This window comes from Poeciliopsis prolifica, unplaced genomic scaffold, assembly GCF_027474105.1.
Source record: "Poeciliopsis prolifica strain line A6 unplaced genomic scaffold, Auburn_PproV2 SCAFFOLD231, whole genome shotgun sequence".
Taxonomy (NCBI): domain Eukaryota; kingdom Metazoa; phylum Chordata; class Actinopteri; order Cyprinodontiformes; family Poeciliidae; genus Poeciliopsis; species Poeciliopsis prolifica.
Genome location: NW_026562606.1, coordinates 78760 through 104289, shown reverse-complemented (window position 1 = coordinate 104289; position 25530 = coordinate 78760). Strand labels below are relative to the sequence as shown.

Sequence of the window (25530 nt, the reverse complement as noted above, 5' to 3'; positions counted from 1 at the left end):
AACAACGACAACGTCTTGCAGTTTCACTACGACTCTGCAAAGCAAAACATCCAAAAACTGTTTCTGTCTGGATTCGACCCAGAGACCTTTTGCGTGTTAGGCAAACGTGATGACCACTACACTACAGAAACTGAACTTCAATGCTCAATGACAGTTTCAGGTTCCATTATTCAAATCAAAAGCTTTATCGACGATTGCAGTACAAAAGTTCTACCAGACTTGAACTCAGGTCACTGGATTCAGAGTCCTGAGTGTGTGAAACCACTCTTGATAGTGTCATTTCCCAGTTGATACATATAAAATATTACCCCTTCAATGAATAATGTCTTATACTGTTCTCTGAACGATGTTTCTGTCATTCTGTACAATAATTGGCACCATCATCAGAAAATCATCTCAAACATTGAGAATTTGGCATATTTTGCAAATCCTTGCAATCGTCCGAGAGCAGTTAAATGGGCTCATCCGGGAATTGAACCCGGGACTCTCGCACCCAAAGCGAAAATCATACGCCTAGACCAATGAGCCACATGCATAAAAAAAAGTTTAAGGTAAGTGAGAGGAGGACTTGCTGTTTCATCAAGCCAACTAGGCCAGGACTGCTATCGAGTAGGAAGTTTTCCCTCAAAAGCGGCTCGTTGGTCTAGGAGTATGATTCTCGCTTAGGGTGCGAGAGGTCCCGGTTCAAATCCCGGACGAGCCCCGTCGACCACATGTAGACGACCCTGCAAAGCTCATCTGTTTGCTTTTATACAGAAGTGTTATGGGAAAGCTTGCAAATATACTACAAAAAGTCAGTTATATATGGAATAATCTAATTTTTTGATGTCAACTGTACTTCTTCCAATAAATTCAGAGTCCACAGTGCTAACCATTACACCATAGAACCTACATGATGGAAATTCGGTGAAGTAGCATTCATTTCAAAAAGGCCTGCATTGAAATGAATCAGCATTTGAACATGACCATCGTCTCTTGTAGTTTCACTATGCCATCTGCAAAGGAAAACATGCAAAAACTGTTTCTGTCTGGTTTCGAACCAGAGACCTTTTGCGTGTGAAGCAACGTGATGACCACTACACTACAGAAACAGAACTTCAATGAGCGTCGACAGTCGCAGGTTCCATCATTGAAATCAAAAACTGTGTCGACGATTGCAGGAGAAAAGACAAAGGTTTCTACTGAGACTTGAACTCAGATCGCTGGATTCAGAGTCCAGTGCTAACCATTACACCATAGAACCTACGTGAAAGAATTAGGTGAGGTAGCATTGATTTCCAAAAGCCTACATTGACGTGAATCAGCATTTGAACAACGACAACGTCTCTTGCAGTTTCACTACGACGTCTGCAAAGCAAAACATCCAAAAACTGTTTCTGTCTGGATTCGACCAGAGACCTCTTTGCGTGTTAGGCAAACGTGATGACCACTACACTACAGAAACTGAACTTCAATGCTCAATGACAGTTTCAGGTTCCATTATTCAAATCAAAAGCTTTATCGACGATTGCAGTACAAAAGGTTCTACCAGACTTGAACTCAGGTCACTGGATTCAGAGTCCTGAGTGTGTGAAACCACTCTTGATAGTGTCATTTCCCAGTTGATACATATAAAATATTACCCCTTCAATGAATAATGTCTTATACTGTTCTCTGAACGATGTTTCTGTCATTCTGTACAATAATTGGCACCATCATCAGAAAATCATCTCAAACATTGAGAATTTGGCATATTTTGCAAATCCTTGCAATCGTCCGAGAGCAGTTAAATGGGCTCATCCGGGAATTGAACCCGGGACCTCTCACACCCAAAGCGAGAATCATACGCCTAGACCAATGAGCCACATGCATAAAAAAAAGTTTAAGGTAAGTGAGAGGAGGACTTGCTGTTTCATCAAGCCAACTAGGCCAGGACTGCTATCGAGTAGGAAGTTTCCCTCAAAAGCGGCTCGTTGGTCTAGGAGTATGATTCTCGCTTAGGGTGCGAGAGGTCCCGGGTTCAAATCCCGGACGAGCCCCGTCGACCACATGTAGACGACCCTGCAAAGCTCATCTGTTTGCTTTTATACAGAAGTGTATGGGAAAGCTTGCAAATATACTACAAAAAGTCAGGTTATATATGGAATAATCTAATTTTTTGATGTCAACTGTACTTCTTCCAATAAATTCAGAGTCCACAGTGCTAACCATTACACCATAGAACCTACATGATGGAAATTCGGTGAAGTAGCATTCATTTCAAAAAGGCCTGCATTGAAATGAATCAGCATTTGAACAATGACCATCGTCTCTTGTAGTTTCACTATGCCGTCTGCAAAGGAAAACATGCAAAAAACTGTTTCTGTCTGGTTTCGAACCAGAGACCTTTTGCGTGTGAAGCAAACGTGATGACCACTACACTACAGAAACTGAACTTCAATGCTCGTCGACAGTCGCAGGTTCCATCATTGAAATCAAAAACTGTGTCGACAATTGCAGGAGAAAAGACAAAGGTTCTATGAGACTTGAACTCAGATCGCTGGATTCAGAGTCCAGAGTGCTAACCATTACACCATAGAACCTACGTGAAAGAAATTAGGTGAGGTAGCATTGATTTCCAAAAGGCCTACATTGACGTGAATCAGCATTTGAACAACGACAACGTCTCTTGCAGTTTCACGACGACGTCTGCAAAGCAAAACATCCAAAACTGTTTCTGTCTGGTTTCGAACCAGAGACCTTTTGCGTGTTAGGCAAACGTGATGACCACTACACTACAGAAACTGAACTTCAATGCTCAATGACAGTTTCAGGTTCCATTATTCAAATCAAAAGCTTTATCGACGATTGCAGTACAAAAGGTTCTACCAGACTTGAACTCAGGTCACTGGATTCAGAGTCCTGAGTGTGTGAAACCACTCTTGATAGTGTCATTTCCCAGTTGATACATATAAAATATTACCCCTTCAATGAATAATGTCTTATACTGTTCTCTGAACGATGTTTCTGTCATTCTGTACAATAATTGCACCATCATCAGAAAATCATCTCAAACATTGAGAATTTGGCAAATCCTTGCAATCGTCCGAGAGCAGTTAAATGGGCTCATCCGGGAATTGAACCCGGGACCTCTCACACCCAAAGCGAGAATCATACGCCTAGACCAATGAGCCACATGCATAAAAAAAAGTTTAAGGTAAGTGAGAGGAGGACTTGCTGTTTCATCAAGCCAACTAGGCCAGGACTGCTATCGAGTAGGAAGTTTCCCTCAAAAGCGGCTCGTTGGTCTAGGAGTAGATTCTCGCTTAGGGTGCGAGAGGTCCGGGTTCAAATCCCGGACGAGCCCCGTCGACCACATGTAGACGACCCTGCAAAGTCATCTGTTTGCTTTTATACAGAAGTGTATGGGAAAGCTTGCAAATATACTACAAAAAGTCAGGTTATATATGGAATAATCTAATTTTTTGATGTCAACTGTACTTCTTCCAATAAATTCAGAGTCCACAGTGCTAACCATTACACCATAGAACCTACATGATGGAAATTCGGTGAAGTAGCATTCATTTCAAAAAGGCCTGCATTGAAATGAATCAGCATTTGAACAATGACCATCGTCTCTTGTAGTTTCACTATGCCATCTGCAAAGGAAAACATGCAAAAACTGTTTCTGTCTGGTTTCGAACCAGAGACCTTTTGCGTGTGAAGCAAACGTGATGACCACTACACTACAGAAACAGAACTTCAATGAGCGTCGACAGTCGCAGGTTCCATCATTGAAATCAAAAACTGTGTCGACGATTGCAGGAGAAAAGACAAAAGGTTCTACTGAGACTTGAACTCAGATCGCTGGATTCAGAGTCCAGAGTGCTAACCATTACACCATAGAACCTACGTGAAAGAAATTAGGTGAGGTAGCATTGATTTCCAAAAGGCCTACATTGACGTGAATCAGCATTTGAACAACGACAACGTCTCTTGCAGTTTCACTACGACGTCTGCAAAGCAAAACATCCAAAAACTGTTTCTGTCTGGATTCGACCCAGAGACCTTTTGCGTGTTAGGCAAACGTGATGACCACTACACTACAGAAACTGAACTTCAATGCTCAATGACAGTTTCAGGTTCCATTATTCAAATCAAAAGCTTTATCGACGATTGCAGTACAAAAGGTTCTACCAGACTTGAACTCAGGTCACTGGATTCAGAGTCCTGAGTGTGTGAAACCACTCTTGATAGTGTCATTTCCCAGTTGATACATATAAAATATTACCCCTTCAATGAATAATGTCTTATACTGTTCTCTGAACGATGTTTCTGTCATTCTGTACAATAATTGGCACCATCATCAGAAAATCATCTCAAACATTGAGAATTTGGCATATTTTGCAAATCCTTGCAATCGTCCGAGAGCAGTTAAATGGGCTCATCCGGGAATTGAACCCGGGACCTCTCGCACCCAAAGCGAGAATCATACGCCTAGACCAATGAGCCACATGCATAAAAAAAAGTTTAAGGTAAGTGAGAGGAGGACTTGCTGTTTCATCAAGCCAACTAGGCCAGGACTGCTATCGGTAGGAAGTTTCCTTCAAAAGCGGCTCATTGGTCTAGGCGTATGATTCTCGCTTTGGGTGCGAGAGGTCCCGGGTTCAAATCCCGGACGAGCCCCGTCGACCACATGTAGACGACCCTGCAAAGCTCATCTGTTTGCTTTTATACAGAAGTGTATGGGAAAGCTTGCAAATATACTACAAAAAAGTCAGGTTATATATGGAATAATCTAATTTTTGATGTCAACTGTACTTCTTCCAATAAATTCAGAGTCCACAGTGCTAACCATTACACCATAGAACCTACATGATGGAAATTCGGTGAAGTAGCATTCATTTCAAAAAGGCCTGCATTGAAATGAATCAGCATTTGAACAATGACCATCGTCTCTTGTAGTTTCACTATGCCATCTGCAAAGGAAAACATGCAAAAACTGTTTCTGTCTGGTTTCGAACCAGAGACCTTTTGCGTGTGAAGCAAACGTGATGACCACTACACTACAGAAACAGAACTTCAATGAGGGTCGACAGTCGCAGGTTCCATCATTGAAATCAAAAACTGTGTCGACGATTGCAGGAGAAAAGACAAAAGGTTCTACTGAGACTGAACTCAGATCGCTGGATTCAGAGTCCAGAGTGCTAACCATTACACCATAGAACCTACGTGAAAGAAATTAGGTGAGGTAGCATTGATTTCCAAAAGGCCTACATTGACGTGAATCAGCATTTGAACAACGACAACGTCTCTTGCAGTTTCACTACGACGTCTGCAAAGCAAAACATCCAAAAAACTGTTTCTGTCTGGATTCGACCCAGAGACTTTTTGCGTGTTAGGCAAACGTGATGACCACTACACTACAGAAACTGAACTTCAATGCTCAATGACAGTTTCAGGTTCCATTATTCAAATCAAAAGCTTTATCGACGATTGCAGTACAAAAGGTTCTACCAGACTTGAACTCAGGTCACTGGATTCAGAGTCCTGAGTGTGTGAAACCACTCTGATAGTGTCATTTCCCAGTTGATACATATAAAATATTACCCCTTCAATGAATAATGTCTTATACTGTTCTCTGAACGATGTTTCTGTCATTCTGTACAATAATTGGCACCATCATCAGAAAATCATCTCAAACATTGAATTTGGCATATTTTGCAAATCCTTGCAATCGTCCGAGAGCAGTTAAATGGGCTCATCCGGGAATTGAACCCGGGACCTCTCGCACCCAAAGCGAGAATCATACGCCTAGACCAATGAGCCACATGCATAAAAAAAGTTTAAGGTAAGTGAGAGGAAGACTTGCTGTTTCATCAAGCCAACACGGCCAGGACTGCTATCGAGTAGGAAGTTTCCCTCAAAAGCGGCTCGTTGGTCTAGGAGTATGATTCTCGCTTAGGGTGCAAGAGGTCCCAGGTTCAAATCCCGGACGAGCCCCGTCGACCACATGTAGACGACCCTGCAAAGCTCATCTGTTTGCTTTTATACAGAAGTGTATGGGAAAGCTTGCAAATATACAACAAAAAGTCAGGTTATATGTGGAATAATCTAATTTTTGATGTCAACTGTACTTCTTCCAATAAATTCAGAGTCCACAGTGCTAACCATTACACCATAGAACCTACATGATGGAAATTCGGTGAAGTAGCATTCATTTCAAAAAGGCCTGCATTGAAATGAATCAGCATTTGAACAATGACCATCGTCTCTTGTAGTTTCACTATGCCATCTGCAAAGGAAAACATGCAAAAAACTGTTTCTGTCTGGTTTCGAACCAGAGACCTTTTGCGTGTGAAGCAAACGTGATGACCACTACACTACAGAAACTGAACTTCAATGCTCGTCGACAGTCGCAGGTTCCATCATTGAAATCAAAAACTGTGTCGACAATTGCAGGAGAAAAGACAAAAGGTTCTACTGAGACTTGAACTCAGATCGCTGGATTCAGAGTCCAGAGTGCTAACCATTACACCATAGAACCTACGTGAAAGAAATTAGGTGAGGTAGCATTGATTTCCAAAAGGCCTACATTGACGTGAATCAGCATTTGAACAACGACAACGTCTCTTGCAGTTTCACGACGACGTCTGCAAAGCAAAACATCCAAAAACTGTTTCTGTCTGGTTTCGAACCAGAGACCTTTTGCGTGTTAGGCAAACGTGATGACCACTACACTACAGAAACTGAACTTCAATGCTCAATGACAGTTTCAGGTTCCATTATTCAAATCAAAAGCTTTATCGACGATTGCAGTACAAAAGGTTCTACCAGACTTGAACTCAGGTCACTGGATTCAGAGTCCTGAGTGTGTGAAACCACTCTTGATAGTGTCATTTCCCAGTTGATACATATAAAATATTACCCCTTCAATGAATAATGTCTTATACTGTTCTCTGAACGATGTTTCTGTCATTCTGTAAAATAATTGGCACCATCATCAGAAAATAATCTCAAACATGGAGAATTTGGTATATTTTGCAAATCCTTTCAATCGTCCGAGAGCAGTTAAATGGGCTCATCCGGGAATTGAACCCGGGACCTCTCGCACCCAAAGCGAGAATCATACGCCTAGACCAATGAGCCACATGCATAAAAAAATGTTTAAGGTAAGTGAGAGGAGGACTTGCTGTTTCATCAAGCCAACAAGGCCAGGACTGCTATCGAGTAGGAAGTTTCCCTCAAAAGCGGCTCGTTGGTCTAGGATTATGATTCTCGCTTAGGGTGCGAGAGGTCCCGGGTTCAAATCCTGGACGAGCCCCGTCGACCACATGTAGACGACCCTGCAAAGCTCTCTGTTTGCTTTTATACAGAAGTGTATGGGAAAGCTTGCAAATATACTACAAAAAGTCAGGTTATATGTGGTATAATCTAATTTTTTGATGTCAACTGTACTTCCAATAAATTCAGAGTCCACAGTGCTAACCATTACACCATAGAACCTACATGATGGAAATTCGGTGAAGTAGCATTCATTTCAAAAAGGCCTGCATTGAAATGAATCAGCATTTGAACAATGACCATCGTCTCTTGTAGTTTCACTATGCCGTCTGCAAAGGAAAACATGCAAAAACTGTTTCTGTCTGGTTTCGAACCAGAGACCTTTTGCGTGTGAAGCAAACGTGATGACCACTACACTACAGAAACTGAACTTCAATGCTCGTCGACAGTCGCAGGTTCCATCATTGAAATCAAAAACTGTGTCGACGATTGCAGGAGAAAAGACAAAAGGTTCTACTGAGACTTGAACTCAGATCGCTGGATTCAGAGTCCAGAGTGCTAACCATTACACCATAGAACCTACGTGAAAGAAATTAGGTGAGGTAGCATTGATTTCCAAAAGGCCTACATTGACGTGAATCAGAATTTGAACAACGACAACGTCTCTTGCAGTTTCACTACGACGTCTGCAAAGCAAAACATCCAAAAACTGTTTCTGTCTGGATTCGACCCAGAGACCTTTTGCATGTTAGGCAAACGTGATGACCATACACTACAGAAACTGAACTTCAATGCTCAATGACAGTTTCAGGTTCCATTATTCAAATCAAAAGCTTTATCGACGATTGCAGTACAAAAGGTTCTACCAGACTTGAACTCAGGTCACTGGATTCAGAGTCCTGAGTGTGTGAAACCACTCTTGATAGTGTCATTTCCCAGTTGATACATATAAAATATTACCCCTTCAATGAATAATGTCTTATACTGTTCTCTGAACGATGTTTCTGTCATTCTGTACAATAATTGGCACCATCATCAGAAAATCATCTCAAACATTGAGAATTTGGCATATTTTGCAAATCCTCGCAATCGTCCGAGACCAGTTAAATGGGCTCATCCGGGAATTGAACCGGGACCTCTCGCACCCAAAGCGAGAATTATACGCCTAGACCAATGAGCCACATGCATAATAAAAGTTTAAGGTAAGTGAGAGGAGGACTTGCTGTTTCATCAAGCCAACAAGGCCAGGACTGCTATCGAGTAGGAAGTTTCCCTCAAAAGCGGCTCGTTGGTCTAGGAGTATGATTCTCGCTTAGGGTGCGAGAGGTCCCGGGTTCAAATCCCGGACGAGCCCCGTCGACCACATGTAGACGACCCTGCAAAGCTCATCTGTTTGCTTTTATACAGAAGTGTATGGGAAAGCTTGCAAATATACTACAAAAAGTCAGGTTATATATGGAATAATCTAATTTTTTGATGTCAACTGTACTTCTTCCAATAAATTCAGAGTCCACAGTGCTAACCATTACACCATAGAACCTACATGATGGAAATTCGGTGAAGTAGCATTCATTTCAAAAAGGCCTGCATTGAAATGAATCAGCATTTGAACAATGACCATCGTCTCTTGTAGTTTCACTATGCCGTCTGCAAAGGAAAACATGCAAAAACTGTTTCTGTCTGGTTTCGAACCAGAGACCTTTTGCGTGTTAGGCAAACGTGATGACCACTACACTACAGAAACTGAACTTCAATGCTCAATGACAGTTTCAGGTTCCATTATTCAAATCAAAAGCTTTATCGACGATTGCAGTACAAAAGGTTCTACCAGACTTGAACTCAGGTCACTGGATTCAGAGTCCTGAGTGTGTGAAACCACTCTTGATAGTGTCATTTCCCAGTTGATACATATAAAATATTACCCCTTCAATGAATAATGTCTTATACTGTTCTCTGAACGATGTTTCTGTCATTCTGTACAATAATATGCACCATCATCAGAAAATCATCTCAAACATTGAGAATTTGGCATATTTTGCAAATCCTTGCAATCGTCCGAGAGCAGTTAAATGGGCTCATCCGGGAATTGAACCCGGGACCTCTCGCACCCAAAGCGAGAATCATACGCCTAGACCAATGAGGCACATGCATAAAAAAAAGTTTAAGGTAAGTGAGAGGAGGACTTGCTGTTTCATCAAGCCAACTAGGCCAGGACTGCTATCGAGTAGGAAGTTTCCCTCAAAAGCGGCTTGTTGGTCTAGGAGTATGATTCTCGCTTAGGGTGCGAGAGGTCCCGGGTTCAAATCCCGGACGAGCCCCGTCGACCACATGTAGACGACCCTGCAAAGCTCATCTGTTTGCTTTTATACAGAAGTGTATGGGAAAGCTTGCAAATATACTACAAAAAGTCAGGTTATATGTGGAATAATCTAATTTTTTGATGTCAACTGTACTTCTTCCAATAAATTCAGAGTCCACAGTGCTAACCATTACACCATAGAACCTACATGATGGAAATTCGGTGAAGAAAAAAGAAAAGGAGCGTATTGCAATAGCACCCCAAGCAAGTGCTGTAGAATCCTCTGAGCCTAAAGGAATTGGAATCAACTGGGACCGCTGGAGTCTCTGTGGTCCTGGTTAATGAAAAATTTCAGATACAACTCATGATGCAGTTGACAGTAGGCCGAGATTCTATTTAGCCCTGAAAACATCAAGCAGAAAGACAACTGAGTAAGTGTTGTTTTCTAATGTTCCCTAAATGATGCTCCTGCAGATCTGGGATTCCAGAAGTGACTAAGCTCCTTATTATGATGCTCAGAGAGGACAGACAGTGACTCATCTGAAAAGGGTAACAAGCTGATGTATATCTGAGTGTGACCGGGAAAGGACGAACAAGATTTGAAGGAACTTGGAGCTTATTAGCATTTCTCAACACACAAAGAGGCCGATAAAGAGGCGAGCGCATGCAGAGAGAGAAGAAACGGGGACGAGAACGGATCTGATGCTCTGCTCCATTACAATGGTAATTAACAGCAGATAAGCAGCCTGATCGAATGTGCTCAGGCTGATTTCACCAGCTAATGGCCTCCAATCCCTCGGCACTCATTATTTTTTGAAATTATTTTTGTCTGACTTTCAGAATGATAAAAAAACCCAATTTAGGTTTTTTTTTTTGTTTTTTGTTTTTTTCCCCTTGTTTTCTGTGTCTGAGAAATTGATTTATCATTGAGGGAAATGCTGTAAAAGTGCAAAAGGATTGCTTCCCTCCCACAGAACCTGTCCCTGTGGAGAAGAATGTGAAGGAAGGAGAGTGCTGTTTGGGGCTTTTTTTGGACAAAAGCTGGTCAGAGGCAGCAATGAAGAGAAAAGGCTCAGTGCTTATGAGTTCAGATATACATAAATGCATTACTGGACTGTGATTTAAAACCACCGTAAAGTCCTCAGCTGCTCTAAACCCTCTGAAAAGCAGTTATATAAGATGTGCTTCAACCGCAGGAGCCATTTCCACAACCCTGCTTGTCCTCAGTTCCCTCAGTTTTAACACGGCACACCTACAGGCGCCAAGGTTCTAGATTTAGAATAAGATTCCTAAAATGAAAATGTTCACTCATCCACTAACTACAACACATGTCGCTCTCTGCTTTTTAAATTTAAACATAAATTGTAATAACTTATCTGCTTAGACTTAATGGACTATAGCAAGAGAAGCAGTTGTATGTGATACATTTTGGCTGTGATTCCATTGCAAATGTGTGTGAAACATTGGTATTCAGCCAATGCTGAAAAACAAAAGCAATTTCCCATTTACAGTGTTTCCATGAAATAACAAAGATAATTAAAATCACACAAATAATTTTGTTAAATTTAAGTCAAATTAGCAAGCTGTACTTAGTAAACATTTGGAACTGCACATCTACTGAGCTCATTAAAGGAGCTACTTCTCAGTGCAGCACTGGTAAAAATGTTGTTAAAGGGTTAATAGAGGAGCCATGTTGTGATGACTTCCTGAAGGTGGAGTTTCAGAAAGAATAAGAGTTTCTTAAAGACAAAGAACCCCAATTTCAAGGTGTTAAATTACAAATAACTGAAGGTAAGACAATTACTTTATTGGGCTATAATATGGCAAATTTGTGCCTGGAAAAATACATAAGTCCTGAACCAGACAAGCTTTTAAACACTTTCTATTTATTACCAAGAAGAATTATTAAAACAAATACCCAAACGCATTTTGGATTCTTGCCTTTTATGATATTATTTGAAGACATCTTTCACCTTCTGGAGAACAAAGCTGAATATCTCATGTATATGAAATATTCTTTCATGATCTACCCTAGCTGTTTTATCACAGTGCAGTTCAGATGTGATTGATACTGCCCCCTAGTGTGTGTCCTGAAAATGCCATCTAAAGAGAAATTGAATTGATTAAAATTCCAAATGGACTAGATGTCACTCAAATGTCCTCACCTGTTTTATCAGTGACTGTAATTTCAATGTAACATTTTTATTCAGTAAACCTGGGAGTGTTCTCTCGCTACCTAATTTCTCCTCCTTTTCCTGTGCCAAGGTTAGATAAAGTGATTGCTTTTGTGCTTTAAAGTCTTCAAAGGCATTCGCACATCATGTGTGATTTTGTTGCTGCTGAAACTGAGGACAAAGTTGTTTTCTTGTCCATGACTGTAATCAGGAAGAATACACAACCATTATCGGAGTCATTCAGCAGTAGGACATAAATAGGATTAAACAGAAAACTGAATGACCAAAAAATTATAGGGGTTGTATGAAAACATCCATCCATTTAGATGAAGTGTTTTTGCTTACGTCTCTGAGATATTTCCATATGTTGGATTTAAGAAAGGGAAATTGGTGCTCCTTTAGTTTTACCAAGTGTTCCCAGCAGTCTGAGAAAAGGACAGTGGTTCCCCTTTCTGTGAAAGTAAACATTCTAGTTCAGTCTTCTGTCAGCCTGTGTGGCCAGGAAGGCACCTCGGTAACACTCGGCTGAATCCGAGGAGCTGCCAGTGAAAAAGTTCAGACACATCCTGAAACCTTGAAAACTCACAACACAGGGCGAGATCAGCAGTTCAGCTAAATTCACAGCGTTTGTTTCTCAGAGGTCGACTGAAATGTGGAGCTTTACAACTACGCCATCTCCATAGCAACAGAAGAAAAGGCCAAAGATGCAGCTTCAACATGACACATCACCTCAGACAGTATGTACGGTAATTCTCCGGCAGAGAAATTATGAGTATTATTTTCAGTTCAGTAATGCGAGCGCTCGGCGCGGCACGGGGGCCCTCCATGCTGTCAGAGCCAATTACAGGATGAAGGAGAGCTGGGTTGAGATCAGAACGCAGACAAAAAGAAAGAGCTTTATTTCCAATCAGCCGAGGACAAAGAAATATTTTCCATATTTAAAACACAGGGGGTAGATGTGATTGTTCTTTTTTTCTGTGAAAATAGATCTACAAATAAAGCTTGAAAAAAACAATCCCCATCTCATTAGATACAATGAGGTGCATGCTTAAGACTTTAGGTCACTAAATGAAACTAATTAAACAAACTGTGAAAAATTGTCAATGTTGACATTTAATTATATTAGATTAAGATTATATGCAGCCAATGGAGATCAGACCAACATCACTGTCATCAGTGAATAAGTAGAAAATGATTAACCGTGGCTGATCTGATATGGTGACAGGAAACTCATCTGTTCTGGTTTACAGGGTTACATCTCCCTACTTACTGCAATTTATCATCTCTCCTAATATTAATATTTAAACAATATTATCATTCACTTTGTATTGGCCAGGCCATACAGAATGGAATACTGATGACATTTGTTTGCTTTTTTTCTTTTTTTCAACATACAACACACAAAAATATTTAATATTTTCTTAATAATCAATAGCAAATGCTTATTTTGCATTACAACTGTGTGGTTTAGTTTGTAGTAAAAACAAATTACCTAAATTTATATAGTACAAATCCACCATGGATGTGCATTTAAAAAAATATTAAAATGATGGAAAAAAATAACTAAAATGCATTTAATAAATATGAAATTATGGGGTGTCATGTCTAAACTTACACAGTTCACAATTAACACCAAAATTTTGGGCCATTGAACTTGTCATAGGAAAAAAATATGTGCGTTCATTTTTCAAAACTTGTTATTTTTCACTTATAAATGTCCCTGTTTCAAACTAAATATTATGTAGCAGCTAAAAATTAAATATTTAGTTTCCATGCCAAGTTTTCAGGAAAAACCTAAATATTTAAAGGTAATTATCAATGCATCATTTATATATACATACATACATACATACATACATACATACATACATACATACATACATACATACATACATACATACATACATACATACATACATACATACATACATATATATGATATTGGAGCTACATATTTAGCTTAACTAAATATGTTTGTAAATTTTCTAGCTTAATATTCAGTAAATAGTGACATTTATAAAAGAACGGTGAGTATATGACTTTTAAAACTCCATTTTTTTCTGTTACAACAGGCAAAATAATCCAAATTGTTCCTGTTAATTTTTTACAGTGCAACTTTACAAACAGCGCCAGATAAAAGCTGATGGATAACTTCTGTGTCCTGACACAGTGCAAAGAAACTGTTGTGTGCTTCCAGGGAGTTTCTCAACTTAAACCAATAACAGCCTAAGACACTTTGAAACACTCAACGTTTTCATCTTATCTGACAAAGTGAATGTTGACCTTTGTTAAAGATTCGTTCAAGACAGTGTTCTTAAATTTGGGTTTAATGTGATGTAACCACGTGAAACAGTCTCTTGCCCCATCGTTTCCTGCAGAGGCCACCTTCAACAAAAAAGTGTATGTCATTGGAGGGCGGAGGCCCATATACATCAATGCAACTCAAGACAAATGGCACGAGACAACACAGAGAAGTTATTGGAAAAGAAATGAAAAAGGAGATGAGAGGGAGACAAGAAAGGCCTGAAAAAATTACCAATGCAATACAAGCAGTGAGAAAGGCAATGATGCAAGAGGCAGTTAAAGGGAGAGGAATGGGAGGCAGAGATGACGGAGAAGAGGAAATCAAGCAACAATGAAGACTGTTGGAAGATAGATAGACAGACAGACAGACAGATAGACAGACAGACAGACAGACAGACAGACAGACAGACAGACAGACAGACAGATAGATAGATAGACAGATAGATCAGGGCTAATCCCATTTTCTAACCTGGTACAGTAAGCATCTGAACATTTTCAAATAAAATGACTGATATTGATAATTTAGTGTAAACGGGTTATGTTGCCATCTCTGGCCCTTCAGGTATGGAATTCGAAGGTTAAAACATCCAGTTTGACACCAGATGTTACCGTACAATCCCAACAATGGAGGACAAACAGTTTGTTCAAATTGGTGCAAGGAAAGAAACACAGTAGAGCAAGGTTCTGTTTCCATCAAACTGTCAGGCAAATTTTAAACAAACCTTTTCTAAATATTTCTGAAAAGATGATGGCTACTAACTGTCTTCTGTCATTTCTCCTGCTTGTGTTTTTCTATTTGATTGATCTCTATGGATACAGATTTATACAGAAGTAGTTACAGAATTTGCCAGAAGAGAACTGAGCACAGTTTGAGCCTGTACACCTCAGATATTATAAAATCTTCTTTTTCAACTGTTTTCTGCCTGGTTTTACATTGAATCATGGTGTGATTAGCTGTACTGAAGAAGCATCAACTGTTGATGATTTTTAGAGAAAGTAGCTGGTGCTGCAGCTGAAATTAAAGCATCAGAACCTGATAATGTTGTAAAATAGGGGAGAAAAATAATAATAATAAAAAAAGGAGTACAGTCATGTCCACTTGCATTTGTAGATTGAAACCCATGACTGGTTTAACACTTAAAAAGCTGATTGAGATTCTGTTTATTTTTTTTCTCTGTCTAACTACTTTATTTCTTTATGTGTTATAAAAATTCCTTTCCACTCTCTGCCACACTTTAGCATTTCTGCTGCTTTCAACTGCATGACAGTTTCAGTAATACTCTGTTCAACGTGACAGACATTAGACATGTAGTTTTCATCGACCTTTCAATATTTAGTGAAAAAATGTTTTGTTTTCTTTACTGCAGAAAAACTACATTTCCTGAAAGCATGCATTGGGAAACAAAGACGGGTCAGTTTTGATTTAATTTGGCCTTTACACTCAATTTGCAGGCAGAGTTGATTTTTGTGAGGTGAATCCAGATGTCAAGAGGAATCCATTTGAAGAAGTGAATAATGTATTTTCTGACTTATAGTAGCAACCCATGTCTTCACTGCAGATCTTTAACAGAGCAGACAGGCTGAGTTTGGTGTGGAATTAGAATTATTTCTGAGGAAGAATTTAGATGTTTGATAACTTAACAAGAATTGTTCAAATGTGTCTACTACAGGTCAGTGCACATTGTCTTGATGGTTATGAAAACTGAGAAACATTTTAGTAAAAAGGCTTTTAATTCTGTTGGGTGAGAAATTATGAAATGAGAAAATAGGATGTTGTCATGATGGGTGTGGAGGAAGGGGAACAAAATGCAAGTCGATAATAATAAAAAAAGGGGGTTTTAATTGATAATACAAAAACTGTTTAGACACTGGGAGGAGTCCACAGGGAACAAAGTCCAGGAACATGAAGCAAAGGGAGATTAACAGGAGAAATAAGCGAGGGGTCAGTGAAAGAGGAGAGGATAAATACTGGGAGAGAGAATGCTGGAGATTGCTCCAGACCAGAGCGGATGCTGATTGGTTAACAGGTTGCAGGCGTGAGGGGAGCAGTGTTGGAGAAAGAAGTGCAACATTAGCCACATTTCCATTGGAAATGATGTTCCGCTCATTAAAAAAAGAAAGAGAAAGTATTTTTCACTTGCGTTGTTTCCAATATGTATAAAACACAATTAAAATCACACATGAAGTCAGTCATCCTGCTGCTTCCTGTCATCTTCTTCATCTTTTTGTGCCAGTCGTGATCACATGACTTTTGGAAAGCGAAAACTTTGTGAAATACACTAATTTTGATTCAACCAAAAATCCACCTCATTACACCGCAAAACCTTTTTATTAAAACCCCTGACTTTCTTTGAAAATTGGCATTTTTCCATAAAATGAATTTATTTCCGTAATTCTACTTTGCACAATTACACGGTCATTGAAACGCAGCTACTGACAACCTCTTTTTGGCTGAATGTAATGTCCTGAAATATTTGTCCTTGTGTCTGATTCTCAACAAATCACAACGATGCCTCATTATAACTAACCTGTTATATTCTGTCAATTTCTGTAGCTAATGAAGGCAACCTCTGTGTCCTTCCGCATATCTCTCCTGTCCTCGTTTCACAATAGGTACCATTAACATGCACATGCATCATGCAAAGAGGGCATATGTGTTGTTAAGTATGAGGTGGGGCTTTGATCCAAGGTCATGTCTGCTGGCTGATTTTTACAGCTCAATATGCACCAGCCACTCAGCTGTGAGGGTTGGATCATCACTGCTGTCTTTGCTGTGGTCACATAAGCAGATATACAGCAAGGCGCAGGCTGCAGCTGACGTTTTAATCTTCCCGCTTTGATGTACTGTGGGAAAACTGTGGCACTGCTGACATTTGAGTGGGTTAACCGAGAGCTCATACAAATGTAAAATTATGCTAGCACACTTTAATTTGACAAGGAGGAATCACCATCAAGATCAAAATAGAACATGAAAATATTCATTTTTTTTAATAACGACATATCAGTTGTCTCTGTCATATGAGCAAAAACCAGAAATTTACAGATGCTGTAAAAATAGAAGCATTTTTTTTATTGCTTACTTTCTGACTTGAGTTCAGGACACTTAGGATTTCTATCATTATTTCAATTTGGTAAATGCCAGAATAATGAGTGACACACACTGGGATTATGTGCCTTTAGGCAATGAAATGAAGACCAGATGATAATTTTATGCCTTTGTGAACTTCTGAATATGTGAGCTATAAAGAGGCACAGCTGTCCATGTTTTTGAGTGCATCACATCAAACTGCTTGTTTATGCAACATCAAAGGCAAATTAAAAGAACTTGGTGGAAAATATGGTGAAAAGAGAACTATGGACCCCCACAAGTCTCTTTTATCCCATATTTCAGATTCCTGAAGGTTCATCTATTCAATTGATTCTACAGAAATATAAACATCAAAAGAATGCAAAGACATTACATTGTCCATAAAAGACAGTGTCTGTGTGTGAATTAATGCCAAAGCAACAACAAAAGATTTTGTGAAAATCCTGCTGGAAACCAGCAGCAGAGTCACTTCTCACAGTGGAACCAGTTTAACCATGGAACCAGTTTAACCATGTTCAACCTTAGAAAAAAAAGCAAGACCACATGCAAAAGACTTTTGAAGACATTTCCTCTGGTCTGATAAAATAAAAACTGAACTGTTGGACCAGAATGAGCATCATGACGTATGGTGGAGAGAATAAACGTGAGAACAATATCCCAACATTAGTTGGGAATTGACTAACGTCATTTCCCAAATATAACCTTAACCAGGGTTAATCCTACATAAGGGGGTTAACAGTAGATGGACCTGGCTTTGGTCCCCATAAGATTCATTGGTCTTAAGAGGGTTGATAAATATGCCAGAAATGGTTGTAAATATGATATCAAAACCAGACCACACATTGCAGACACACGCACATGCATGCACTTTGGCTAATTTTTCATCAACCTGCCTAATTATGTTAGCTTGAGTTAATGCAGATGAATGGAGCTGAAAACAAACAATTGAATCACTGGGACTCACATTTGTCACCAGTACAAACAAGCTCATTAGAAAAAGTTGATTATCTATAACAATAATAAATGAAAATCAAATGAACCTCCATGGCAGCTCTTAAATCTTCATACCCTATGACATGTCATTCATCTCATGTCCTTCTGCACTATCTACAGGAGCCATCTTGCTGTCACTGATGAATAACTGAATGATAGCCAAAGTGTTCATAAATGAGTGAATATTAGATGGAGTTTCCAGGGTTACTGGCACTTTAATAATCCCTCCTTAATACAACCCAAATGCTGCTTGTTACCAGTCTGTATTTACATCGTCCCAAAGTCTGAACTTGTCCTTTGCTTAAGTGTGTAGCTGTTTCAAGTTAATGGCAATATGGGCAAAGAGTTCCAAAGATCTTTCTGGCCTGTTTAACTTTACTGACCACAGCATTGCAGTGGTTTGGCTGCAAGAATATTTTATGACTAAAGGTGTTTGCATGAAAACAGCAAGAAAATATACATACATATTTGCTTTATGAGCTCTAAGACCTGGAACTTTTCCACATGCTGTCATTTTGTAACAATTGTCTATATGTATTTTCTTGGGATTTTAATGTGAAAGGTATTCTGCTTGTTGGTACAGGTGAACTCAACATTTTTCCTCAAAAGAAAAGCAGCACATTATGATTGTCTCCAAAGCTTTACTTAAGGCACACTGTAAAACTAAGAACAAACAATCTAAATGAAAAACCTATGTAGATGCTAACAGGCAGCATTTTCAAACATAAATAAAATATGTTTGCACCGCTGTAATAAGCTTTGCTTAAAGAGTGATGAAAACGATTGTCATTTTTACCTTTTTATGTCCAGTTCTTAAGGTGGTTGATGATTTGCATGGATACTTTAATAAATCATCATTTTACCATCAATTCCAGCCTTCTCAATATTGACTGAGTGATTTCATGGCCTGACCATACAATGCAAAGGAAGAAAAGTGTTGCTGTTCAGCTTACAGTTTAAAACTTTCTACAGGAACACTAAATATACAAAATATGACCACCAGAGATCCAACTCTACTCAGTATTACTGACAGAACATTATAGAAAGGACAAGACAATCAAGTCCATATTTGTTAAACCAAGAAAAATGATCAAATTATTAGCCAATTAGACTTCAAGCATGGGTGGAACCTCAATGCCACCTAAAGGCGATGGCAATGCCACCTTCCTCTCCTTACGCCTGTAAGGAGAGGAAGGATGCCAGGGTTGGACACACCAACTGTTCTGGTGGCATTGCTTGAAGAAACCCTGCTGCCATCCCTCTAGCTACTGGCTTAGAGTTGATAGACTCTCATGGAGAAGTCAGGTGAATCTAGCCACTGAGTCCAGTAGTAGACTTCAGGACTGTTTGCCATCTTCTTGACGTGTGCTTGGCTTTGCCACTGCTTCTGGGAGAGCAGTGCTGAAGATGAAATTCTATCCACAGCCAGAAGGAGGCTGACAGTGAAGTTGAGCCAATATTGAAACAGCCTGCCATACTGGCAGTTTGCCTAGCAAAGACCACGTCTCCCACAGGTTTGGCAACAAGGTCAGGAAGATTGACCACCAGCAGTGACCACCAGCAGTGAAAGAGTAATCTCTGAAACAAGTTCATTACACCCCTGATGAAATATTGTTTTCTCTAAAGAAAAACTGTGGTGTTCTTCTGTAAATAAATGAGCAGAACAATCAAGTAGAAAATGATTTTCCATGCATGGAAAAATGAGCAAATTTTCCATGAATGATTTGGAGTCACATTCGACAAAAAAAAAAAAAACAGAAGTCAATTGATTAAATTTAATATTTTCCCTTTGATTTTATTGTAAGTGAACATTTATGTGTAATCTCCAAAGAAATTAGGATTGTAAACATCCTCGACTTTACATCGTCTGAAGAGGAAGTCATGTTATTGTGTCTTACACTTTGTGTATGTATGCCCTGTTAGTATCGGCAGTTTATGACTGTCAATGTTAACAGTATACTAATGTGGTTTGGAAATAATAATAATAGGGTCTTTGTTCTTATTCTTTGGCTACACTCATCTTCCACACTTTATGTTCCATAGCTGCTATTATTCAGCATTCTGTTCAAATATGCAGTTGCCATTAACCTCAGTTTTTAACAGCCCGATAGAGAAATCAGTACCTTCCTTAGAGAGCTCAGAGGTCTTTATGTTGTTAATAACTTTAAAAACTACTCCAGCAGTCCTGATTATTCTAATCAGCCGGTTGCTGCTGCTGTCCTCAGAGTCGCAAAAGGTAAAAGAAAATAGCTTAGTTCAGGCTGGGTCAAGAGTTTCAATCAGGCTCAAAATGTTGAGAAGCTGACAAAAAGAGAACTTCATGTGTAGTTTTGGGAGATTGTAAAATGAAATGCATTAGATTATTCTTTGTGTATATCATTAGGTCTTCAGATAACTTCTGACCTAACACTGTTCATTCAGTGTTAATCTGACTGAGACGGCCGTGGAAGAAGGCTAATTTTTGCAATTTCTGTGTTTCTCCAGCTGTATTTTATTAGTAGCTTGAAAAACCCTGTAATGATCTGCTCTCAGTTTTCAAGTAGGAACTGAAAGATCTTCTCTCAGATTCTTTGGGACGACTAATAGTTCCTGATATCATTAACTCTAATGGGTTTCCTTAGCCTTTGGAACAGAAACAGGCCCACAGCATCACAGGTCCTCTACCATATAAATAACAGACAACTTGAAGTTCGCCTCCACGTATTTCTCTCCTTTCATGCAAAAAACGTAATATTCATATTTATTATAATGTTCATATTGTCTATGTTGGTTGACACCAAATATATCGTGTATTAACTTGTACTGTGTACTTTTCAGTTATGTTCTACTTGCTATTATTATATATGTATGTTGTTTGTTGATGTGGTTTCATGTGCCAGTTGTTTTTCTCTTCTGCAGGTGTAAAAGCAGACATCTAAGGTGTTGTCTTATGTTCTCTCTTTCCTTCTTTCCTGTCCTCTAGTCTTATCTCCTTCAAACCTTCTTCTGACCTTTCTCAGTTTCTATTTCAGTTTTGTTCCATCTCCTTGAGCATCATAGCGAAAACTGTAATGCTCCACTTATGAAAGTAAATCTATTGGATTAAAATCTTTCAAACATCAACAGAGTCCACCCCTCCAGTAAGTAATTGTTTCTCAATAACAGTTGAGAAATAATTTGCATGCTCAAACTTCTTTTGAGCATGCATTTTAAGTTTATTGTTGTTTGAATTCTTAATTTATTTAGTTTTTACCTCAAAATACTCTTGTATGCTAAAAGTTGGATCTCAATACATTTTAATTTTGAATCTGCTCACTAACTTTCAAAATTAACATTCACTTGTGAAATTCAAAACTCAAAGATGTATGGAACCACAGAACAGTCATAGTGCAACTCCTCAGTTAAAGAATCCTTGCCCTGAGCTTCATTATTCAACCTGCACACAGGGCCAAACTAAACCAACACAATTCTTAATGACATTGACAGAACCAAAATAGATCAAACTTGAGTTCCTCTGCAGTCTTGGCTCTTCAACAATAGGAAGTCCTGTTTTCCTCAAAGGCCCTCAACAGGCCAAGAGCCAGCGTGACACTTGCAGTAATTGAAAGCAGTTCCAATCCAAATGAAGTCAACTGTGGCCTGCTTCGTGGCTCATCAGTCAGTCTGATGTAGGGGCTTCCTGATGCTTTGCAGAAAACTTCCTCCGACACGGGGACTCTGTGACATCCCATTGTCTCTCTGCGTGTCTCGTCTGTGCGTGCCAGAAAACTAGTTTGTTGTGTTGTAAACTCCAGTGAGTTGCCTTTCTCCGGCACTCCTCGTGTTGCCCTTTCATGCATGCCTCTTCGTTCACTCGCCTCGTCTGCTGTATGTTTTCTCCTTTTTGGGAATCTAATTAGGTTTAAACAGCTATGAAAAAGCATTGTGAAGGTCTGGTAGGACTTAGCGCTAATACCTTGAATAAACAGCTGAATCAATATATTTTTAAACGTGTGGACTGTGGAATCACTGGACTAATGTGGATGTGTTCATATTTCTGTGTATGTGAGGCAGCCATTGAGTTTCTAGGTTTTAGAAAATGCCATATTTTATCTGAGGCTTGAAATGAAAGGTTGGGAATTAGGCAGCGGCATCACTAGGATTGGAAAGGGGTCTGTTGGAAGCCATTTGAGCAGTTATATTGGGCCAAAACATTTTGATAAATAGATATTTAAAATTATTAATAGTTGCGGAGCATTTGAAGGACATTACTTGTATCAGTTACTTTTCCCTCTGTTTTCTCTGGAATAGTTGTTTTCTTTATCTTATTACTCTTCTTGATCAACAAGTACTTTTAATATTAGCCAGAATGCATGTAGTGGACGTTTCCTGAGGGGTTTGAGAACACACATTGTTTTGCAATACACACACTGCACTTTTATCTCTTCTATTTAGTTTAAGCAATCCACACTTTTTGCTTTTTTCTGTCCCTCGTCATTGTCATCCTTCACTAACAGCACTTAGCATTCATCAACAGCTCACTGGTGGATGTGAGAGTGTTGTGAAACACAAATAATCATCTGGTCAGAACACCCTGTGGTAAAGAATGATAAAATTTAACAAAACTTTGAGACAAGTAATCTTTACTCTGGGAATTTGAAAAATTGAGATTCTTGAATCATTCGAGAAATTGATACATCCACACAAGATAAGGATCCCGAACATACAACACAACTGGTCTTGGTTGTGATTTTGGTCTTAGCTCAGGTTCTGGGAGACGTCAACTATAACCTGCCTGATATCTTATTAAAATTAGTGGACCATACTTGAAAGCTGTGTCTGTGCATGGATTATGACTAACTTAAATCAATTGTAGATATTTTGTCAAAAAGGAAGGTGAAATGTTGGAGTAAAATCTTGTCAGAAGCTTAATGGCGGCACAAAAAGCATCTGGTCGAAACGCGGTTTGCTCCTTAAAGTAAATGGGCAATGTTGAGTCTAGTTTCTATTTCACATATCTTAGTACACTTAAGGTAAGACAAAAACTAACACAAGTAACTTTTCAGCAAGATATAGGAGCTTGTTTTAAGTCAATAATTCTTGACTAGGTTAAAAAGAATCAGTTCCACTGGCAGATTTTTTTTATCATAAATCCTGGGGAAAATATCTCTATAAGTAGAAAAAATTGCCAGTGGAAATAGTATTTTTATTAAGAAAGAATTTCTGTATACAGTAATTACAAACTTGTCCTCGCACTATAGTTTTTGAAATTTATGCAATACATATAATTTAATTTCTGTCTGGAAAAAGGACAGTTAAAATGTATCATTAAAAGGCCTTGGATATGTGTGTACAACAAGTTTCCTCCTGCAGGTTAAGTGTACAGACGTTCCAGTATTAACATGCATTCATGCATGCATTTTCCACAGGTTGCGCGCATATGCAGATGTGCGCAATCTGTAATGAAGTTGCTTTTTCAGAGTGCATGAGCAGATGTCTGCATGTGTCAGCCCTAATGAGACGCTCCAGGTCGGGGAACATCTGATATCCTCCTGGAAGCTGTTGGGATCACACGGCATAGAAATCTGAAAATGTCAAACTCTTTTCTAAATAAGAGGCAGAAAAAAAAGCTGGGCTTGATGTGAAATGTGGCGGTGAGCAGAAACGTTCCAGGATGGGGTCATATTTTACCTTCTTCCCTGTAACTTTTCAAAGTCCAGAATGTAGTTTGATACTATTCTTCATACAACTCTGTTTTATTTATTTAACAATAAAACGACAAAGTAAAAAAAAAAGTACAAGGCAGACAGTAGAGAAACCCAAGAGGACACGATGTAACAAAGACAGAACATATGAATAAGGACATGAAAACAAATACAGTATTGTACAAAGACAGGTTTTTTCTGAACCTTTCAAAAACCATCCATCAGTCTTAGGTTGTAGATCTCTGTGCTCGTTAAATCCTTCTGGGAATCACAGGAGGCTGAATCACACTCTAACCCAGTCTGGGTGGATTGCAGTGTACACTCAGGAATGATCCATCCATCTGCCCCTCAGTTCATCAACCCCAAACAGACAGAGAGCCCTGTGACACACACCACTGCTCGGATGGCTGTGGAGAAGCTCAATTGATGATTTATTTTATTAAGGGAAAGCTAACTTATCCAAACCAATCTGACCACATAAGAAAAACAAATTGCTGCTGTTGTTTCATCTTCAATTGGCTGTGCTGGATTTCCTTAGCCAGAGCTAAGGCCTCATAACTGCCTAGAGGACTTTATTATTTTCCAAATTCCGTCTTAGTTATTTATTCATTTATTTTTACCAGATTCCACTTTTTCCACTTAATTAAAATTTTTTTTATTGCAGTCTTTCCATTTCAGCCAAAAAGTGTGCAATTATGGTGTGACTTAAAAATGAAAGAGAACGTATCAATAACTAGAGGACAATGTTTCCTGTTTTTCTGTTTCACAAACAAAACAAATTGCCGTGGTTCAACAGGACACTGGTTTTACAAGCTGTTAAAAAGGGCTTCCCCTCATTTTTCTTTAAAGAACTCAAACACTATGTTCAAACCCAAAATACATTTTAAAGATAAAAAAAAATCTCCCTTTAAAAAGTTGAACTGAAAATCCAAAATATTCATCGCGTAAAAATAAAAAACCTGCAAAAAGTAAAAGCCCGTGCACATTTCTGTAACAACCAGGTTCTTTGTTCATTTTAATTTCTTCCATCTGACACAGAAATCTCCATCAAAGTAATGACTTTCAGTGGTTTGGCTTTAATGAAGACTTAGAGCCTGTCCTACTGAAACTACTGCAGGGACAATAGAGATTTCACTGTCATTAGAAAAACAAAGAAAGAACTGTAGAAATAACTCATGTGTGACTCGTTATTTGGCTTTTCTGTTTCAAAGCAAAATAAAAAAAACAACCAAAAAACATATTTTTTGTCTTTTTCGAATTTTAGAAGTTAGTTGTAAAATCAAGCTAATTAAAACTCAAGTGTTTGATTTTCGCTCTCAATCCACAATAAAATACGTGGTTGTTGTGGAGATACCTAACATGACGGAAGCAGCGGAAACGTTTATCCACAGTACGGTCATCAGCTCCCAATGAGACGAGTCCAATCTCTGGACAAACAGGAAAAGACTTAGACTGTTTCCAAAGTGCTAAGTTAAAGCAAACTGCGCCAGAGTTCAGGTCGGATTTCAGGTTCTGCCAGAAGGTCACAAACACAAGCAAAATGTAAAGCTTGTCTTTGCATTAACAATTAAAATATCAATATGAAGAAACAGAGCTTTCTGACTGTTGCTTTTCATACTTTAGTTTTAAAATTTTGAACTAGAAATAAAACGACAAGGGCTTGTTGTCGATTTATATTTGAAATGGAAAAAGAAATGACCAAATCATACATTGAATAGCAAAACAGATTACTTGTGATTATTATATTGTACTGTAGAGCTGGCTAGT

At 38.9% G+C, this 25530-nt stretch overlaps 20 non-coding genes across 20 annotated transcripts; 3 read left to right on the top strand and 17 right to left on the bottom strand.

The window, feature by feature from the left end:
- Positions 1-58: 58 nt before the first annotated feature.
- trnav-aac (transfer RNA valine (anticodon AAC)) lies at positions 59-131 on the bottom strand. Its single transcript has one exon. It is a non-coding gene; the product is annotated as a tRNA-Val (tRNA).
- A 1815-nt stretch (positions 132-1946) lies between these two features.
- trnap-agg (transfer RNA proline (anticodon AGG)) lies at positions 1947-2018 on the top strand. The gene has a single exon. It is a non-coding gene; the product is annotated as a tRNA-Pro (tRNA).
- Positions 2019-2336: 318 nt separating this feature from the next.
- trnav-cac (transfer RNA valine (anticodon CAC)) lies at positions 2337-2409 on the bottom strand. Its single transcript has one exon. It is a non-coding gene; the product is annotated as a tRNA-Val (tRNA).
- Positions 2410-2690: 281 nt separating this feature from the next.
- Positions 2691-2763, bottom strand: trnav-aac (transfer RNA valine (anticodon AAC)). Its single transcript has one exon. It is a non-coding gene; the product is annotated as a tRNA-Val (tRNA).
- An 878-nt stretch (positions 2764-3641) lies between these two features.
- trnav-cac (transfer RNA valine (anticodon CAC)) lies at positions 3642-3714 on the bottom strand. The gene has a single exon. It is a non-coding gene; the product is annotated as a tRNA-Val (tRNA).
- An 82-nt stretch (positions 3715-3796) lies between these two features.
- trnaq-cug (transfer RNA glutamine (anticodon CUG)) lies at positions 3797-3868 on the bottom strand. Its single transcript has one exon. It is a non-coding gene; the product is annotated as a tRNA-Gln (tRNA).
- A 130-nt stretch (positions 3869-3998) lies between these two features.
- trnav-aac (transfer RNA valine (anticodon AAC)) lies at positions 3999-4071 on the bottom strand. Its single transcript has one exon. It is a non-coding gene; the product is annotated as a tRNA-Val (tRNA).
- Positions 4072-4398: 327 nt separating this feature from the next.
- On the bottom strand, positions 4399-4470 carry trnap-ugg (transfer RNA proline (anticodon UGG)). The gene has a single exon. It is a non-coding gene; the product is annotated as a tRNA-Pro (tRNA).
- Positions 4471-4961: 491 nt separating this feature from the next.
- On the bottom strand, positions 4962-5034 carry trnav-cac (transfer RNA valine (anticodon CAC)). Its single transcript has one exon. It is a non-coding gene; the product is annotated as a tRNA-Val (tRNA).
- A 284-nt stretch (positions 5035-5318) lies between these two features.
- On the bottom strand, positions 5319-5391 carry trnav-aac (transfer RNA valine (anticodon AAC)). Its single transcript has one exon. It is a non-coding gene; the product is annotated as a tRNA-Val (tRNA).
- Positions 5392-5715: 324 nt separating this feature from the next.
- Positions 5716-5787, bottom strand: trnap-ugg (transfer RNA proline (anticodon UGG)). The gene has a single exon. It is a non-coding gene; the product is annotated as a tRNA-Pro (tRNA).
- A 491-nt stretch (positions 5788-6278) lies between these two features.
- trnav-cac (transfer RNA valine (anticodon CAC)) lies at positions 6279-6351 on the bottom strand. The gene has a single exon. It is a non-coding gene; the product is annotated as a tRNA-Val (tRNA).
- Positions 6352-6433: 82 nt separating this feature from the next.
- On the bottom strand, positions 6434-6505 carry trnaq-cug (transfer RNA glutamine (anticodon CUG)). The gene has a single exon. It is a non-coding gene; the product is annotated as a tRNA-Gln (tRNA).
- A 130-nt stretch (positions 6506-6635) lies between these two features.
- Positions 6636-6708, bottom strand: trnav-aac (transfer RNA valine (anticodon AAC)). Its single transcript has one exon. It is a non-coding gene; the product is annotated as a tRNA-Val (tRNA).
- A 327-nt stretch (positions 6709-7035) lies between these two features.
- Positions 7036-7107, bottom strand: trnap-ugg (transfer RNA proline (anticodon UGG)). The gene has a single exon. It is a non-coding gene; the product is annotated as a tRNA-Pro (tRNA).
- Positions 7108-7595: 488 nt separating this feature from the next.
- Positions 7596-7668, bottom strand: trnav-cac (transfer RNA valine (anticodon CAC)). Its single transcript has one exon. It is a non-coding gene; the product is annotated as a tRNA-Val (tRNA).
- Positions 7669-7750: 82 nt separating this feature from the next.
- trnaq-cug (transfer RNA glutamine (anticodon CUG)) lies at positions 7751-7822 on the bottom strand. The gene has a single exon. It is a non-coding gene; the product is annotated as a tRNA-Gln (tRNA).
- Positions 7823-8524: 702 nt separating this feature from the next.
- trnap-agg (transfer RNA proline (anticodon AGG)) lies at positions 8525-8596 on the top strand. Its single transcript has one exon. It is a non-coding gene; the product is annotated as a tRNA-Pro (tRNA).
- Positions 8597-8913: 317 nt separating this feature from the next.
- On the bottom strand, positions 8914-8986 carry trnav-aac (transfer RNA valine (anticodon AAC)). Its single transcript has one exon. It is a non-coding gene; the product is annotated as a tRNA-Val (tRNA).
- Positions 8987-9488: 502 nt separating this feature from the next.
- Positions 9489-9560, top strand: trnap-agg (transfer RNA proline (anticodon AGG)). The gene has a single exon. It is a non-coding gene; the product is annotated as a tRNA-Pro (tRNA).
- The last annotated feature ends 15970 nt before the right edge of the window (positions 9561-25530 follow it).